The following is a 19,641-nucleotide window of genomic DNA, read 5'->3' as shown; positions in this document are numbered from 1 at the left end:
ACTATACTTAAAGAAAGGTTATTCATTAACAATTATTTGTTATTATTAACCATTTCTTTTAATTATTAAGTATGGGATAATTAAGTATTAAGTATTAATTAAATATTGTCCATTATCAAAACTACAGCAGTCATTGTAGACACGGGTAATACATATAGTTTGGAAAAGTGTCCTACACTGACCGGCAAATATCCTAAACCCTTTAAGTCTTGAACAATGAAGACTACGAGTATGGAGTATTCAAAATCATCAAAGGTATTGACAAAGTCAATCCAGCACACAAATGCAATTGATGTTTATCTACTGCAAATCTAAGAACATGTGGCAGTTTTTACACAAAGGGATGTGGGAGTATGAATCAAGCTTCCCAACCATATTGTTGAAGTGTATACCCTGGCTTCTTTCAAGGAACAGTTGTAAGAGATCCACAGACCAATTTGTTACCAATTACCAAGCAGGCTAGATCAGCAGTATGGCCTTATTTGTAATAATTCTTACATTCTTATATTCAGAACATTCCATAATGAGAACTGGGAATGAGCAATGAGGAGTAAGAATCAAAGACCTCTCCAAATCAACAGTAACCCCATGTTACTTTTTTCTTGTGTTTCTTTTCATTTCTCAATAATGCAAAACTGTATCTGTCTGATGTGGTGTTTTGCCCTGTGTCTACGAAATCCAGTGTCCTCAGGAGCTACAGTATATACTGTGAGGCTTATTTCTCATATTTCTTTATGACCACAACATTATCCAAGATTTATTTTGCTCTCAAATTTCCGTCTCAACCCTCCAATTCTCCATTGGAAGCTGTTTGTCATCCCAAGTTTGTTTCTATACAAGTTTTCCATTATCTAAATTATCCATAGTCTTGTTTTATTGTGTCATTTTCAGTGGTTTTGTGAAATTCCTCTCCTAGTCTCAATCTAAGCCAGCCGGGATATTATACAACTAACTATGTTTCAGAACCACAACAAATAGCAGCCTTGGACCAGAACCAGAAGCCAGACAGCAAAACCCACATCCAGTGCCTTTACATAATCACTTTCAAGTATTGTCCATATTCTCACAAACTTGTTGACCATTTTGCCATTTTTTTGTTTTGTGCTGGTTTATAAATTTTGGGGGGCTTCATACTGATGTGTTAAAATACCCATTTCACCCTCTCCTAACCTCAATGACAATGACCTGTTTGTGCTCTTTCACGAGGATGTAAAGACTCCTATTCTAGAAGTATACAAGACAGAGGTTTTAACAAATACATCTCTACCTTTTTTTCCATTTCTCCCATCTCACCTCTCACTCATTTCTGAACTCTCCCTTTCTCCTCTCCTGAATAGGACTCCACAGTGGAAGTAGTTTGTATTTTACTCTTACTCTTTCCTTTTGAGTGTGGAATTTATACCTACTTGTTGCTTTGCACCTCACACACTTACTGTACACAGCTACCTCCTCTAATCATTTCAGAAGTCTAACATCACAGTAACATACCTAGAAGAAATGGCATACCTAATGGCTTTGGGCACAGATACAGTAGAAATATTAGTTCAAATTCACTTTAAGTAGCAATCAATGATACACACAGTCACCTAATTGTCACTTTGCTTCAAATCAAATGGGAAAATAATTTCTGCTATTTGCCAGCCATATGGTTAAATTCAAATTACTGTATATCACTGCACACAATATCTACATTATATTAATGTGATAATTACACAAAACTGTACACTATAGTTTTTTTTTCTATTGTCCATTATGTGGAGCCAACTTTAAAACAATACACACTTCAAAACCCAAGCCTCAGTATGGTGACAGGGGACTTTGAACTTTAGGAGGTGATGTCCTTCAGATGAGGCATCAAACCTGACTACTTGGTCATTAAAGATCCCATGGCATTACTCTGGTGTTAACTCTGGTGTTCTTGCATTCCATTTTGGGCTTGCGCAATTTGTCATCCCTAAAGTTTATCCCTAATTCCAGTGGTGAAGCACTTTTTCACTTTTCCACCTGATTTGTTATATCACTGAGCCACAGATGCAAAATGCATACAAATTCAGACAATTATTATTATATTATCAAAGTTATTATTTCTATAATCATCTTCTCTATCATCTAGTACACCCTCATTCCTCCAAAATATCACATTGTGCGCTTCAATGAATCAAACCCAACTGCTTTAAAAGAAATTAACTGCATGAGTGTCAACATGAAAGCACAAATACTGTATACAGTATGAAAGCATTAGGTGACACAGTGGTGCAGTGGTTACGATTGCTTCCTTGCAGTACTATGGTCCTGGGTTTGATCCCACACCTGAGATGCTATTTGTGAATAGCAAACTCATCTAATGGAGTTTGTATGTTCTCCTTGAGTTTGTGTGGATTTCCCCTCAGTTCAAAACCTTCTGGTAAGGTTAATAGCCTTTTGGAAATGTGGGCCTGTGTGTGAGTGTGTATGTGTTGGTGTCTGTGTGTGCCCTGTAATGTCCTGTCTTGTGCCTCTAGCTTACTGGGAGAGGCTCTGATACCCTCAACTGAATGAAGCATCTAAAAATGAATGGATAGACAATGAATTCCTCCCTGTTGGTTTTATGCATGTATTTTTTTTTAATTGTTAGAGCTGTTGCTTAAAACTTATCATCTGGTATTCAGCACAACATTTCAAATTATTAATAGGTGTACTAACCTTATTCATAAAAAGAAATAAAAGCACTGAAAGATGCCCTGAAACTGTTCCTAAAAATGTTTGTAGAGTTTAATATTTTATAACTACTCCATCACTGAAAAAGAACAATGAATAAATTCCTTCTGCTTCACGTACAATTTACTGTTTCTTGTGCTAAGCTAAAGAAAATGAACACTGTTCCTTTTATCAAACTGGGTGTTTTCACTATGAAGATCCAAACTGTTTAAGTACCTGTAATTCTTTGCATTAAACCTCAACTGTGCTTTAACATTAAAATGTAAAACATGGACACCGCTTATTTGTTGTAAAATAAACCAGAATTTTGACAGTCAATCAATCCAACAGGGAAACTTATCTTTTAATACCCAGAGAACTACTGAATGTCTATAATACTGTCACTTCCCCTGGCATCACCATACTGTAGTTATTTTCATTAAACACAAAATAAGACTTAATATTACATAACCTGAATCTTTTCATTAAACACAAAATAAGACTTAATATTACATAACCTGAATCTTTACATATAGTACATACATAATTTTAGTTTTCAAAGTTGCATTTCATTCATCCATCAATGTTCTAAATGCTTTATCAAATATAGGGTCATAGGAAAGCTGAAGCCTATCCCAGCAAGCAACGAGTGAAAAGGCAGGATACATCCTGGATGGGACGCCAGTCCATCACAGGTCACACACAGGCACAAACACCACACACTCACACTCATTTACAGAAGCAAATTAACCTATAGACATGTGTTTTTTTTTACTGTAGGAGAAAACCTGAGCACCTGGAGGAAACACACGTGAACACGGGGAAAACATACCAACTGCACAGCTGCATTTCAAATGTATTATTTTCCTTATGCCAGATGATTTTTAGAGTTCAAATTCATACAGTACCAAGGGAAATTAACGTTGTTATAACCTGCATTTTTTAATGTTTTTTTCATGAGTTCCTAGAGCTGTTGAATTTTACCAGCTTTAAAAGTTAAGCTGTCATAGTGTTCTCTCAAAACTAAATATTCTATAGCTGCAGTCATTATGTAACCCATACCATACGCCATATTTTCTGAGTATAGATGTGAGTTTTTTACCAGCCTTAACAATAAAAAAATATCTTGTGTGTTTTGAAACTAGTTTCTATTTACGACAATTCTTCTAATTTTTTTTTAACAACTGTTTCAGAAAATGATTCTGTTTAGATGCAAATCTGAAAAAACAAGCAGTTGTTTATAACTGGTAGGAATAACTGAAATACACACCCAGTCCCACCCCATTTTTTTACTGGAGTCCGAACACTGAGCTTTTCACTCCAGATTATCTTGGGGTACTAGTACATATACACTGAAGAGTGTAGCATGGAGCAGCTTTTTTCTTCCTACTAATATCAATTCAACATTACTTCATAAAGTTAAAATGTGTAACCAGACCACAGGAAAGTATTTTATTATGTCCAATAACGATCTAGGAGGTTACTTTTCAAACATTTTGAAGTTACCTCAGAAATATTGCCAGACTGTGTCCTACTGCTACAGTAACTTTAGCTGTAAAGTTGGTCAACACTTTCATCTTCTCTCAAATCCATGATTATAACACTCTACTTACTGGGGTAACTAAATCCACACTGAACAAACTTAAGTATGTCCAGAATCCTGGAGTCTTCTAATTATTATGTTTAGCACACACAAAAAACAATTTATTTTCATTAATATTCACAGCTCAGTGCCTTCATTTTAGTACTTGGCATTTTACATATCAATTTCCATCCAGGAGGATCTCCGATGTGGGCTCAGTTCATCCACCCCTGAAGAGCAGCTCCCTCAGACATGCCTGGCTGCCATTGTTGACACTACAGCAAGTATTGTGTCTTACAGAATAAATTTTTGAAAGACAAAAATTTAGTTATGCCAGATTTTGGCTAGAATACTGTGGTTAACCTAGTTAAATATATTTTTTAAACATAAATAGAGATACTGAAAAGTAATGTAGACAGGGCTACATGTCCCTCAAAAACGTTATCACCTACAAGAAGGTCAACATTGCCAAAATGGGGATTTTTTTTTTATTTGAGATCCAACAATTCATCTATAACAATTTCTAATTGTCTGTATTTGTCTTTGAATTTAGATTTCAAGTGAATAAACATCCTAAATGATTTGTCAACAAAAAGAAATCAAACCAAATAATCTCTGGTTCTGAATGTGGTCTGAGTATTGTCTATTGTCATTAAATCCTTGCTGCAAGGTTTAATAACAATAAGGTTTAAAGTTTTAGGACCATATTTTTGTCTCCAACAAAGTACAAAAGAAAGAATACATGAACATAAAAATTGGAAGCTAATCTGATTACTAGAAAGTGACTATAACATACTGTATACCTACAACAGTCCAAGACCAAAGAATAGGAATATTCTCCATTCTGTCTACCACGATACAGTGTGTTAAACCAAAGTCTAGTAAAGCCAGAGTCGGCTTCAACCATTTGCTAAATGATAAAAATGAATGTGGAAAAGTAGTTATAGAGTCATAATCTCATTGAAAACATAAACAACTACTTTTATTCAGATAAAAAAACACTTTTGTGGTGTCTCATGTTCAATCAAATTACTGTATATGACACTTATTTCTTCCATGAAGGTAGCTCCAAAAGAATTATTGCACTAATGGAAAATATCTTAATTGGGTTAAACAGCTTTTTAAAGCAAAAATGTGTTACGATTAGTGACCTGAAGCCATGTGACACACAAGGTCCATCCAATTAAAAAAAAAAAAAAAAAAATATTTTTTATTGTTTTCACATACAGTATATTAGTTTATGTGAATGTGGTCCTAGAGAACAAAAATAGATCCAAGTATGTTATCTTTATGGAAATATCAACCTGAGAGGGAGAAAAAGTCTGCAGATCCCAGAGGATATTCTGTTTGGTAAATAAATAATGAGAAGTGTTTAAATCTTTAATAGAAATGTACTGTATTTAACTCAGTGCTGTTGTTGTTTTTATGTAGGACAACCTTCACAATGGACACAATAATTCATAGTTCAGACCTCACAAGTTAAGAATAAAGCAGGTTTTAAGCAACACTGTAATTCAATGTACATTTTTATAGAAGAACATTATTTTATTTCAAATTAGATACACATTTCTGAGTTATTTCTGTCAATTTATTTCTTTTAATTTGCAATTTAATTCTTTCAAAGAAAGGTTTTTCATACTTCATCATGTAAACGGATATTTTAAGCATAAAAACAGAGAATGTTTTTTTCATTTTTCTGTCTCTTGGCTTAGATGTGTTCTGAGATGAGGAGTTACACTGACCTGACTGTAACAGGCGCTGGGACCTTTTTCCTACTCTTCCAATGAACAGTATGTTGGCCGTTCACAGAAATTGCACTTTCAACAGTGTTATGTTAAGACATTGTGTATAAGGCAAAAAAATGAATGTTCATAAATGAGTTTTTGTTAATAATAGACAGGTCTATTTACAATTAAAGTTAATGTACATAGTCACACTTGTATGTACAAAGTGAAAAAACCTTATAGTCAAGAAAGTGAAGTTTTTTTTTAAATATTACAAAGATAAAACAAAAAGGAATATGTTGACCGAATTGGATGGAAGTTAGAATGACTGTACGGATATTGTTATTTAGCATTAAGGTCAATAAAACACCCACATTTACAAACAGAAGCATATCTATACAGTCTGTATTACATAAGGTGCTGCAACTGCAAAATATTTGGTTTTAAAAGGACATTCTGACAGCTTTGAAAACTGAGCGATTACAGCATGTAAAATGCAGCTCTAGGATCTCATAAAATAGACCTTTTTAACGAAAAAGTGCAGGGCATGCTGTTCTTGGTTTACCTGGATATCATTCTGATTTCTCCATGTTTTGGAACACTAATGAGTGTGAGTTGCTAAGGAAACCAGAAGTGTTTCAGCCACTGCCTTCTAGGAGCATAAAAGCAAAGTGTTTTTTTTATGATCAAGACAAATTATCTTTATGTTTGCAAAGCATTGTGACTAAGTCATAACGGAAACCTACAGTATAAGGTTAGTCATGTAGCATGACTGAATTCTTAACAGATTTCTTCCAAAAATTCAAAAAATTCATTTCCGAAAAGGAAATGAATATTAGAAATAAAAAAAACTTCTACACATGCCCTGCCCTGTCATATCCTTTTACACATAAAACTGGTTGTGCTCTCTTATACATTAGCAGTACACAAAACAGCAGACAACTGTCAACATACAGAGGAGTCCAGGTGACACTCCTAACACAGCAAAATAAAGCAGATTATGAGTGCCCTGTATATTTCAAACAGATAAGCAATGCACATAGAAGACAAAGTTTCTGGTTAATTGATAACCAAAAAACATAAAAGTAATCATACATAAGACAGAATTATCAGAAATTGTTCAAGTTTATCTTGCTGAAAGCAATCAATTATTCTCACCACAATTCACTGCAAAAGAGTCAGTTTGTCAGACTGGGTTTGACTCAGAGTAGGCAAAAATGCTGACAAAGGGAGAATCTTCTGAAGGCAGTACAGTCATGGCCAAGGTCAAATAATTCGTAAAGTGCTTCAGTAACCTCTTGCGCAGTTTGAGCTTTTAGACATTTGTGGAACATTGCAGGAGTTAAAACAGCTGCCCAAGCGATGCAAGATCAGAAATGTCTTGTTTTCATGCCACCTGCGATGTTTCTGGCGATGTAAAATTAAGTCATCCTTTAAATACTGAATTCTGTAAAATTTATCATGAAAACTGAATTTTTTAATAGTATTTTACAGTACATCAGCTCTAAGTTTGTTTCTTATTAGGCAAATGCTTATTAAAATGCTTTTTCTATAGGCCATTATTGTTGTTAAACTCAGATATTTAGACTCAAATGATTTGGAAAGGCTGACTAATCAGGTGAAAACTTTCCTGCATTATCCAAAACTATCACCACGTAGATTTCTTAGGGGCCAGTTTGTTCCTAATAACATATTGTGGCTATTGCAGATTTGAGATGAGGCTACTCAGTCACCAGCCTCTTGTGAAGTGCTTTGTTCAGATGCAGAGAAGGAATCTGAATGCATAGAATGCAACAACTAAGGGTTATTCTAGAATGCTTTCATTTCATTTATCATTATCATCTGTACCTTATACCAGGGGTTTCCAATCTTGGTCGTGGAGTAGCCTTTTCATTCCAGCTGTGCTCAATATTTCCATTTGTTTTTCTACTTAAAAGTTTAGGATTTTATGTTGTTTGTAAAACGTAACAGTTTCAAGGCAGCCTCCATCGTGTTTTAGGACTGAAAACCGTTCAAATACTATTATTGAGTCAATTAAGGTTTCAATTTCTGTAACTGAGAGCTTGACTGGAACAAAAACCGACAGGTCTGTGATCCTCCAGGGCCAGGAATGAGACCCCTGCCTTATACAACATGCTAAACACTTGTGCGAATTGTGCAGACCAGGTCAGTACTATCCATTCAGTTTGCATTGGGTAGAGGCACTCAACATAATTGTCCATTATCACCATTATTGCTTGTTTATTTGTTTGAATTGTTGGCACAAGCTATTAGATAAAATACCAGCATTATTTCCACTGAGACACAGGGGTCTAAACACCAGATTTCACTCTATGCTGATGGCATTCTCCATATACTTTCTGATATTTCTGGTTCAGTTCCCTTAAAGCTGAAAGCTTACTCATCTTAAAGCTTAATTGATAACAGACTATCTGAATGTAAAATATATTGGTCCAAATCAAGTCTTGTGCCTCTAAACCCTAACTCCTATGATGACTTCTTTTACACCCCATATTCCTTTTTTGGTTGCAATGTTTAAATTTCATTTCTCTGGATAACAGAATTTTCTCTTTCCTCTGGACCACAATGTCCAAAACAGTGGCCTGGTATGGACACTGTATGGTAGGAGGTGCTTTAGCTGAAAATTTAAAGCAAGGTCCTGACCACTTACTCTAAAAATGCAATTGCACTTTTCAAAAGAGAAAAGGTGTTGACCCTAGTGTTCTGGTTAAATTGTAGTGTGTCCCTAATCAGGCCTTCGTAAATGTCCTCCTAATTTAACTTGTGAAGCATTTTCTCACTTTTTCACCCAATCTGCTGTGCAGTGGGGCTGCTGGCAAATAATGTCTGGCAGAGTTTGTAAGATTAGTGGTGTTAATTTCCTCCTTAATTCCTTTGCTGCAGTAATTCTCCTTTCTCCAATACATACAGTAAACATTGCTACAGTATATGTGTCTCCTGCGTGGGTGCTGAACATCAAGAGGGGTTGAAGTGGGTCTACATGGAAATCAGTTTAGGATCCTTTTGGGCTGGTCAGCACTATCGGATGCAATTAATTGTGTAAAATGTAGCTTGATAACAATGATTGATATAAAACAGATGGGAAGATATGAGTCTTAATGCTGTTGAGTCCCACTGCCAGTTCTCTTTCTCTTCCACCCCATATTCCTGTTCACTCTCACTCCACAGGTTTTGATGATTTGGGTACTATTTTCTTTACTGCATTCATCAAGAGAATATGCCTGAAGAAAAATTAAAACATATCTGACTAGATTGTCCTCTTTGTAGGCTACACTACATGGTACAATTTCCATTAGGGAAATAAATATTCTTGGCATTAGCTTGTTGGATTTCATCATCCCATTTTTACTCTACCACCAAATACACCAAGAACAAAATTCTTTCACAACACATTTCATCTGGATAGGGTAGCATCCGACTGTCCAGATGACAACCTTACAGCACTCTTTAGGTTTTCGTGACTAAATCCAGGTGTATACAGTATATCACTATCGAGCTTTTCAACTGACAGTGTTAAGATCCTAACTGGATAATGAAGCACCTGCGCATCCAATTGCAGAAGCTTTAACTGAGCCAATTAAACTCCAGGATTTTTAATGTTCTGCTCCTAAGGACAGGAGTGTCTCCCTTCCAATGGGTACAATCACTACAAACCGCCTTTGTGAAATGTTTCATAGATTTTCACTGTTTTGGAATAACCTTCTCTACCTGGTACTCCGTCCTTTAATAACTATCCTAGTGCACATTAATACTTAGAATGTTGCGATGTCGATATCCCTGACACAATGACCTATACATGTTCTTGATTCAATTGTAGATATATATACAAATATGTCTATGACTAGCTATTAATCCATTGTGCCTTGTACTGTAGATAACTAATGTTCACTTCATTTACTGTATATATTTTATAAGTCACTATGAAAAAGGAAGCCTGCCGAATCAAGAAGGGCTACTGAAGAAGTGTAGTTAGTGTAGAAGTTAACAATAGCGAGGTTTTTGTTTTGTACTTTCGGAGTATAAGATAATGTATGCAAATAAGAGCACTATTTTACCTCATGGTTGTATCTGGGTTTCCTAGGACTTATTTATTTATTTATTTATGTTATGTTACATAAATTTTTATATTTATGTGGCATACTCCACCCCTGGATATGCCACTATACATACATTCATAAAAATAATAGGGTCTTTCTCCTCCTTTTTCATGCTAGGAGCCATTTTTGTATGCTTTCTTTTGTTTTTTGTATTTTGTCATTCATCTTTGCTCTCTTTTGCAAATTATATCAGCATTTGTTTAAAAAGCATAAAATCCCATTCTCTAAACTGAACAGAACAGTCTTGACTTTGATAGCAGCAATGACATACACAGGTCATGCAATCCTACATACTGCATTTGGGAGGGAAACAATCTGCTTTATTTAAAACAAATGTATGGTGGTAATGGTTTAAACAACAAATGGCAATTGCATATTTCTGCATAGCTTTGTGAAGAAGAAGATGCATAGCTTTATGAATCAATGCACAAAAGAAACTTGGGGGAAATTTGATAGATCTGGAATTGCTAGGGACTAAAATAAAACGGGCTTGTGGTTAAGTAAAGAAGTAATAACCCAGGACTCATTCCCATATCTTTTTCACTAATTCTGTTATGTTCATTTCTATTGCATAAAGTTTTGAAAAAATAAAACAGACTGCTAACTGATCTTTCCTCGGGAACATTCTGCTACATCAGTTTGTAATGTACCAAGCTAGCTTGGTGCTATTGAATTACAGCTGGGATGTTTTCTTGGCGCAAATGCGAAGAGAATTACACATGGCAAGAGGCTGGAGCCACTAAAAAGTTTGAGTCAGCGTCATACTAACCTGAAACTGAAGCAGAGATTACAAGAGGGGCCTATGGGTATTTTCAAAGTTAAGTCTGCCTTCTTCCATTCCAACACAACTTTAAAAACAAACACTATTTTAGTTTAAACTGCAGTCTGAAAGAGCAATGTATTTTAATAGGAGTTATTAAGTTACATACTGAAAGCATGATCCCCTGTCATATGATACAGAAGTATAAGACCGAGTGGAAACTCACTGGTATACAGGTATCTGATTCTTTGAATTATCCCAGTGTATTCAATTAAGTAAAATTGCCAGACAAACTATGTCAGCTGTTTACTATTGTGTAAGAAATGCATTTTTCATCAGCCAATTACTAAATCAAATTTTACCACCTTTCCAATTGAGGAAAAACTTCATTATCCTGGATACCATACATTTAAATGTTTTAATTAAAATGAAATCAAAAGAAACATATCCCTGTATTGAATCATTTTTAGAAAAAAAAAGTATATAGATTTGGGATATGCATTACATTAAAGGTCTGTCATACTTTTGATTAATTGGTCATTGAAGACTGACCATGATCCACACTCGTCACTTTGTAGTATAAGCACTAAATCTTCTCATTATTGAGAGATTAGATTGGTCACATATGATGAGGTGACTTAACTGTGGAATGTCAGGCTGAGTGGAAATTAAGAAAGAAAAACACAGCAAGGAACCAATATGTCCCGCTTATGAAGAGAACAACATCTTTCAGTATGAGGAAGGTGGGACTAAGTCTGAGTACAGTCACAGACCCATCAGGGGCATTCACAGCCAGTCATTTCCAAATGAGCAAGGCATTATAGCCAAACACAGTCCATCAATAATAGGTCACAATCTGGCAACACCACACCAAGATGAACACTTTTAAATGTTCCATCTTTGTGACTGTTTTCACTCTGCCTGTTCCAAAGCATCAGAAATGTTAGACAGCCCGCGCACCAGCAGCTTAACTGTCAGCTACTCAGTTATTGCTTGCATTGAAGATGACCACAGAAGGAACCGGTGCTCATCAGTGTTCATAGATGCAGCAGAAAGGTGAGAGCAACACCTCAGGTGGACATGCCTGCAGTGGAGCCAAGTCCTCATGAGTGATGAATCAAGGCTTTGTGTAGACCACCACAATGGACATCAACAAGTATGGCTAAGACTTTCAGAACAATATTTACGTTTTCAGAACGTAACGCTTTCAGAACGTCTCTCCAGCTTCTCTCTTCTTGACTCAGCATCCCTAAACAAACTAGTTACGCGCATGAAACCCACCACATCTATTTTAGATCCCATTCCCACCACTTTATTCCAGTCCTGTTTCTCTTCTCTCTGTCCCATTGTCCTCAATATAATACATGAATCCTTGAGCACCGGCATTGTACCAACGGTCCTCAAAACTGCTGCTATTACCCCAGTGCCAAAGAAGCCTAACATGGCTCTCGACAATCTTAACAACTTTCGCCCCATCTCCAACTTACCCTTTCTCTCTAAAATTCTAGAACGTGCTGTCACACTTCAGTTACATAACCACCTCATGACAAACAACCTTTTCGAACCCCTCCAATCTGGCTTCCGTCAACTTCACAGCACAGAAACTGCCCTAGTCAAAGTCACCAACGATCTCCTAATAGCTTCTGATTCTGGTTCTCTTTCCATACTCATCCTTCTTGATCTCAGTGCTGCCTTTGACACTGTTGACCATAACATCTTGCTTTCTCGTCTCGAGACTGTGTTTGGAGTCTCTGACACTGCCCTCAAATGGTTAAAGTCTTACCTCACTGATCGCTGTCACTTTGTCTCTCTCAATGGGTACAGGTCTGAAATTGGTCTTGTCAAGTCTGGTGTCCCTCAGGGCTCAATACTGGGCCCCTTGCTCTTCAGCATTTACATGTTCCCACTTGGTCAGCTTTTAAGATCACATGGCCTCAGCTTTCATTTTTACGCTGACGATACTCAAATATACATCCATACCAAACCCGACACTGATGTGGCTGTCTCTATTCTATCTAATTGCATCTCTGACATAAAAATTTGGATGACTCAAAACTTCCTTCATCTTAACTGTGACAAGACTGAAGTCATGCTTATTGGTACCCCCCATCAACTTCGCAAAGCCAGTCCTGTAACCCTGTCTGTAGATGGCTCTGTACTTGAGCTCCAATCAAAATTGAAAAACCTTGGGGTTATATTCGATTCTGGCTTAACATTCGACCCACATGTACAGCATACTGTCAAAACATCTTTTTTTCACCTTAGAAATATCGCAAGACTACGCCCTATGCTATCATTAACTGTGGCTGAAAAGCTGATCAACATATTTGTATTCTCTCGAATTGACTACTGCAATGCTCTGCTCCCTGGGGTATCTAAATCTACTCTGAACAAGCTGCAGTATGTCCAAAATTCAGCAGCCAGAATCCTGACCAGATCTAGTGCAAGTGTTCACATTACTCCTATCCTGGAGTCCTTGCACTGGCTTCTGGTCAAATTCCGCGTAGACTTTAAAATCCTCATGCTCACCTACAAGGCTTTACATGGCTTGGCACCTCAATACCTGTCTGAACTTTTATCGCCCTACTCCCCACCTCGCAACCTCCGCTCTTCAAATTCTGCCCTCCTTACTGTCCCCCAAGCCCGTCTACATTGTATGGGCGACAGGGCCTTCTCCTGCTATGCCCCCAAGCTCTGGAACTCCTTGCCCAAGGATATTAGAGAGTCACCTTCTCTAAACTCCTTCAAATCCAGACTCAAAACCCTCCTTTTCAGAAAAGCCTTTACTTAACTGGTTCCATTCTTCACCCCTCTGCTCTTCTTAATACCATCTTCCACGGTCTCCTCTATTGTTATTGTTGTATTGCTGTAATTATAATTGTGTTCTGTCTTGTGAAATTTTTCTTATTTATTGTTGTAGTCTTCTTATTTATTGTTATTGTCATCCTGTAAAGCGCTTTGAGAAGCCACCTTTAAAGGCGCTATATAAAATAAAGTTTATTATTATTATTATTATTATTTAATTGTTGTGTCGAACAGACCAACCAACCAGGAGGTCCAAGTGTGATATTTTGGGCAGGAGTGTCTAGCTGCTGCTACAGAACTCCACTTACAGGGATTGATGTCAACCTGACTGCATGGTGCTACACTCATCAAGTTAAATGATCTAAGTTGCAGGCTTATTGTGATGTGGTAGCATTCCAGCATGTCCTCATGCTGTTCCTATAAAAGCGGCTTTCTTGAGAAATCAGAATGTGACACTTACAGTGTGGATGTCCTACATGCCAGACTTGAGCCCCATAGTACATTTGAGGGAGAAGTTGGGATAACATCTAACATCCATTCCTCAGATACCAGGAGACAACAGATCCTTGTTCAGGATCTTCAGGAAGAACAGAACAGAATCCCACAAGACAGGATCTGCAACATGTATTGCAGATGTACAGCTTCTATTGCTTCCACCAATGAACCATCTATTCTACCACCCTGTGATATTCATAGTACTGTAGACACCTGTTGATCAAACTTATTGATGCAAATATATTATTCAACATAATAAATTGACATTATGCATCTTTAATAAAAAAACATTTGCCTTTTAATCACTTACAGTATATTGGAATGTTGAAGTGGTCGGTTTCTTTTGATGATCAGCGTCTCTATGTTACACCTTAAAGAAGAGCACTACAGCAACATTAGTATGAAGGAAAAAAATGCTTTTCAAGTTGCATATTCAACTTTTAATAACACACATTCCTCAGGAGCAAACAGAGCTTACTATGCAAATCTCTCAAAATGTACTCAAAGGTTTAATTGCAGAAGACAATAACAATGAGAAACACAAATTATACAAGTGGAAAGTACACGGAAATGCATTTAAAACTGAGAACAGGAGGAGCTTCTTTAAGTAAAGAATTGTGGGAGTATGGAAGAGCCAGGTTGTTGAAGCTCTGTCTACTTTCTAGAATCAACTGGACAAGGTCCACACTAACTACCACACAGGCTAGACAGGCTGCACGGCCTCCTCTCATTGGTAGTACTTTTCATGTACTTATGAGTGCAGTTTGAAATTAATTGGCTGAATTACTCTTATTTCCATTTAACCAGTTTATTTCTGCCTTTTATAAAAGAAAACTCAATCACACCAATGCTTACCTGCCATTTCTATAGCACTGCTGAAAAGTGTGCTATAGAAATGTGTCCTTCACTTATGGAACTAGCTAAACAGTTTCATTAAAGGTGAAATGTTACAAACAGCAGAATTCTGTTGGTCATGCAGTGGCCTTAATTTTTGTCTTACAGGTTAATTATATTAGTCCATACAAATTTGAAAATGTATGTAAGTGTATTCATTATAATAGCTAGCTTATGAGCCTTTTACAGTACATGCTCTGTTCTCTGCTGCATTTATGCTGTTAAATTCTTACAATAACTTCACCTATTATGATGACTGCCTCTACCCTTCTTTCACCAGAGAATGATATGTTTTAAAAATTACATCCTTGTGTTTAAGGTTTTTATTTGCTGACTGTGTGAAAGACAGACAAATGAATTGCCCATCATTCAGGGTTTGTCTGAAGAGTGACACTTGATAAATCTTGGAAATAGCAAGCTTTTGAACTTCCGAGGAGCCTGACCCAGACATGCAGGCAGAGCAAAAATGTCACTGAATCAGAAAAGTTCACATACTGTATCCAAATATATTGTATGCTCAGTGCTCTCTCCAATTGCCTATCAATAAATGCATTCATCCAAGCCCAACTAAAAAGTAATCATATTGTTCCTACAACATCAGAAAATAAAAGTTACACGTGCATAGTATGGACAGTAATAGAAACACAGAGAGGAACAAACACAAGAACAGTTTAGATGTGTAAAAAACATATTGGAAAGGAATGCTTGTAACAAGAATGTTTAAGCCTTGATTTAACACTCTTCTATTACCCAAAAACACATACAGTACAGTACATTAACTCAGAATATTATGTGTTGCGAATTTTGTTTTTCACAATGGTATGGTATGTATCATCATTCCAAATTTGAGAAGCATCCTTTGATCAGCCCAATAAAGAGTTCAATTACAGATGCCAAGATTTTGGACTGTCCCGGAAAGAATGGAAGAACCACACTCAAAGGCCCTGCATGACAGTTTATCAGTAGGGAAGCTGAAAGTTTGGAAAGCTTTGAGACCATCCACCCATTTTCTAACCGTTTCATCCAATCCAGGCTCACGGAGCCTATCCTGGCAAGCAACAGGTGCAAGGTGTAAGTACACCCTGAACAGGACGCCAGTCCATCACACACACAGGCACAGACATGCACACACTCACACCAGGACCAGTTTTCCCAGCAGCCAATTAACATACCAGTACGTCTTTGGACTGTGGGAGGAAACCAGAGCACCCAGCAAACATGGGAAAAACACACAAATTCCATGCAGACAGCAACCCCAGGTCTGGAATTGAACCTGAAGTGCAGTGAGGCCGCAATGCTAACCACTATTAGTGTGGTTGATAATAATAATAATTGCTTACACTTATATAGCGCTTTTCTGGAAGCTCCACACAAAGCGCTTGACAAGTAATGAGGACTCCCCTCCACCACCACCAATGTGCAGCCCCACCTGGATGATGCGACGGCAGCCATAGTGCAGCAGTACTCTCACCACACATCAGCTGTTAGTGAGGAGGAGAACAGAGTAATAAAGCCAATACATAAATGGGGATTTATGTGATCGGTAAGGGCCAATGGGAAATTTGGCCAGGACACCAGGGTAACACCCCTACTCTTTTCGAGAAATGCCCTGGGTTTTTAAAGACCACAGAAAGTCTCTTTTATGTCTCATCCGAAGGAGGGCACCATTTTACAGTATAGTGTCCCCGTCACTATACTGGGGCATTAGGACCCACACAGGCTGCAGTATAAGTGCCCCATACTGGCCCCACTGACATCTCTTCCAGAAGCAACCTTAGTTTTTCCCAGGAGCTCTCCCATTCTGGTACTGACCAGCCTAGCTTCAGTTGCCAGTTGTGAGCTGCAGGGTACTATACTGTACAGTAGCTACTGGCATAGCATGGTTACCATTTCAGGAGTAACAATGCCAGCCATGATTACACATGTAATATCAAACATAACAAATTTCTTAATGTAGTAGTAAAGGGTAAAAATAAACAACATTTGGTAGGTGTTTGTTGTTTACTCGTGCATAAAAACTGACTTCATAAGAGGTTCTGCTTCATTGAAAGCTTTATATCAGAAGGATTGTTCGTGATAATGGAAGGTACAAAGAAGTCATTAATAAATCTACACTCAGCATAAAGCTGAATCCTTCTCCCATAATACTTAATTCTTTGCCCAAATATAGAAAGATAATAATACAGAAAACCACTGCACAGATCCCTACAACATGCCAAAAAGCAATCAGGAATCTGTTGAGAAATTAACATTCATGAAGACCAACCTCTGTTAAGAAATAAAATGACCAAAACAATCAGAAATCAACACGACTTTATGTACAGGTTATATTACAGCTTATGCACAAATGCTGTACTACTTTTTGATGAAATTATGGTTTTGTACCTGTCCCACATTAATAAAAAAAACAGTCCAAAGGAGCAGTTTTAAAGTAGCAAAGAGCATGACAACTGAACAGTATCCAGTCAACACGAGTTTTAAAAACAACTCCACAGCACCAGTTATTCCTATCCTTTCCTACATTATTAATTACACTGCAATATATTTGAATCTCCACAAAATCCTCTATGTGGCTTTTGAATACCTTTAGCTCATTGTAGTTACCCACTACTGTACTGCTTTAACAGCATGTAGCTTAAACATAGCCAATGACTATGTGTATGAGTAGGAGTGTTAGTGAGGTTTTATAATTCCATCATGAGAAATGGTATGGGTTGAGACAAATTCACAAGGCCTGGAATTACTAATCCAAATGCAATCCCACATTACAAAAAAGAGAATACCAAGTAATGTGTACAGTGACAATATACACTGCTTTGATTCCTAATGTAAGGGTGATGCATCAGCAGTCCACATACTGTACAAACAAAACTTCAGAAGATATTCAGATAAGACTGACACTGTTTCGTGTCACTGCCCAACCACCCATGTACACGAATGTTTTTCTAACTTCACAATAGAACCTTCAGGATACTTTCTTATACATATTTAAACAGATAAATATACTGCATTACACACACACACACACAAAAGACCACTTGTGAAGACAAATCATGGGCCCATTTGGGAACTGTACTGAAATACAGTACAGTACCGTATATCAAAGGTAGAATCTGAAAAAGAACTGGAATAATCAAGATCAAACTGTATTGCCCATATCAAAATAAAATTGAACAGTTGATGTGTTTACCACAAACATGTCTCATCAGAATTATCCTTCCTCAATCACAGCTGCACAATCTCTTTCCCATCACACAGTACATTAGCAACAGTTCACTATTTTTGTTTATTCTGCCCTAACAATTTCCTTCAGCTTGTTAATGCTGGTTCTACTTTTTTTCTATTACCTTTTTGTCAAGCTCAACCTACCATGATGTTTTCCTTAAATGTGATAAGGTCAACTGACTGGGGAAGCAGGTGTATCGTTTTCAAAACCTGTTGTACTACTTGACTCTTGTACAGTAAGTGAATTCTGACTGTGCAGTTGGACTATTATCATGTTAAAATCCAAACCTGTCCATCAATGGATCTTGTGACCTTGAACATGTTCTATTTTTAAAATCTGTTCTTTAGGAAGGGACCAAGAAAGCCATATTGTGCAAAAAGAGCAATATATCAAAGTGATTTTCTCCTTCAAAAGATCATGCCTCATTGTTTCCAGAGCAGTGGAACACGATTCGTACTGACAAATGTAAATCAGAACTGTCAAGCTCCAATAACTGTGCATATGTTCGTCAAGGAGCCTCTGAGAGGCTGAAGCAAGATTGCTTTGTGTCAAAAGTCAAAAGCTAAAGCGATTTGTGATTTGGTATGCTTTTTCTGAAATATATGTCCTTAAAGCACTTTGTACTTCAGCTCATCAAGCTAATATGATCTGCGAAGAAGCTGATTAGGCAGACGTTGTATTCCACGAAGATAACAAGCTTGAACACACTTCTGAGAAATGTTGAACCTTCTTTATACTGTATTTTTTAGTTTTGTGGAAAATACAGAAAAAGGTCCGATGACAGTTGCGTCTTTCAAGTATTAACGCGTTTTAAGGAGACAGCACGTCTCCACTCCTTGCAACACCTCTACCCCAAAACTTTTACACGTTTTTTACACGTTTTACATTCTCTTTACCTCATGGTGACGTTTATAAGAAAATAATTTCGAAAACTAAAATTTTAAAATATTAACAAACTGGAAATCAGATTCTGGCTTCCTGTGGTATTTTTAAATAATCATTATCTAGCTGAACTTTTTGAAAGGTTAATTTATAGCAGTCACTTTTAAATTCCTTTCACTATCATCGAGCTCTTACTGTTTGCCTCGGAACTCTAACTTGCTCACTCATTTTTTTGATCAGGCAAATTATTCTCTTACTTCTGTCCTAAAATCCAAGTTTAAAAATATATTCTAGGAAAACAGTCCACATTTTAAGTCACCTGAATGTATAAAATGCGATAGCTTTTCATTCTAAAATCCAAACGTTAAGTAAAACAATAAGATTACAGGAAAAACAGAAGTATCTTGACTGTAAACATTGTGCATCACGTTTAATAAAAACAAAGGAAATTAAAATGTAATATTTTTCAAATTTCTTCC

General features: G+C 36.8%; 1 protein-coding gene across 2 annotated transcripts in view; it reads right to left on the bottom strand.

The window, feature by feature from the left end:
• Positions 1 to 19,641, bottom strand: part of homer1b (homer scaffold protein 1b) — a 105,456-nt gene that overhangs the window by 83,771 nt on the left and 2,044 nt on the right. The window lies entirely within an intron of this gene.

The sequence above is a fragment of the Lepisosteus platostomus genome, chromosome 4, assembly GCF_059453375.1.
Source record: "Lepisosteus platostomus isolate fLepPlt1 chromosome 4, fLepPlt1.hap1, whole genome shotgun sequence".
Lineage (NCBI taxonomy): Eukaryota > Metazoa > Chordata > Actinopteri > Semionotiformes > Lepisosteidae > Lepisosteus > Lepisosteus platostomus.
The sequence above is the reverse complement of the archived record's forward strand: the minus strand, read 5'-3'. Positions and strand labels throughout refer to the sequence as shown.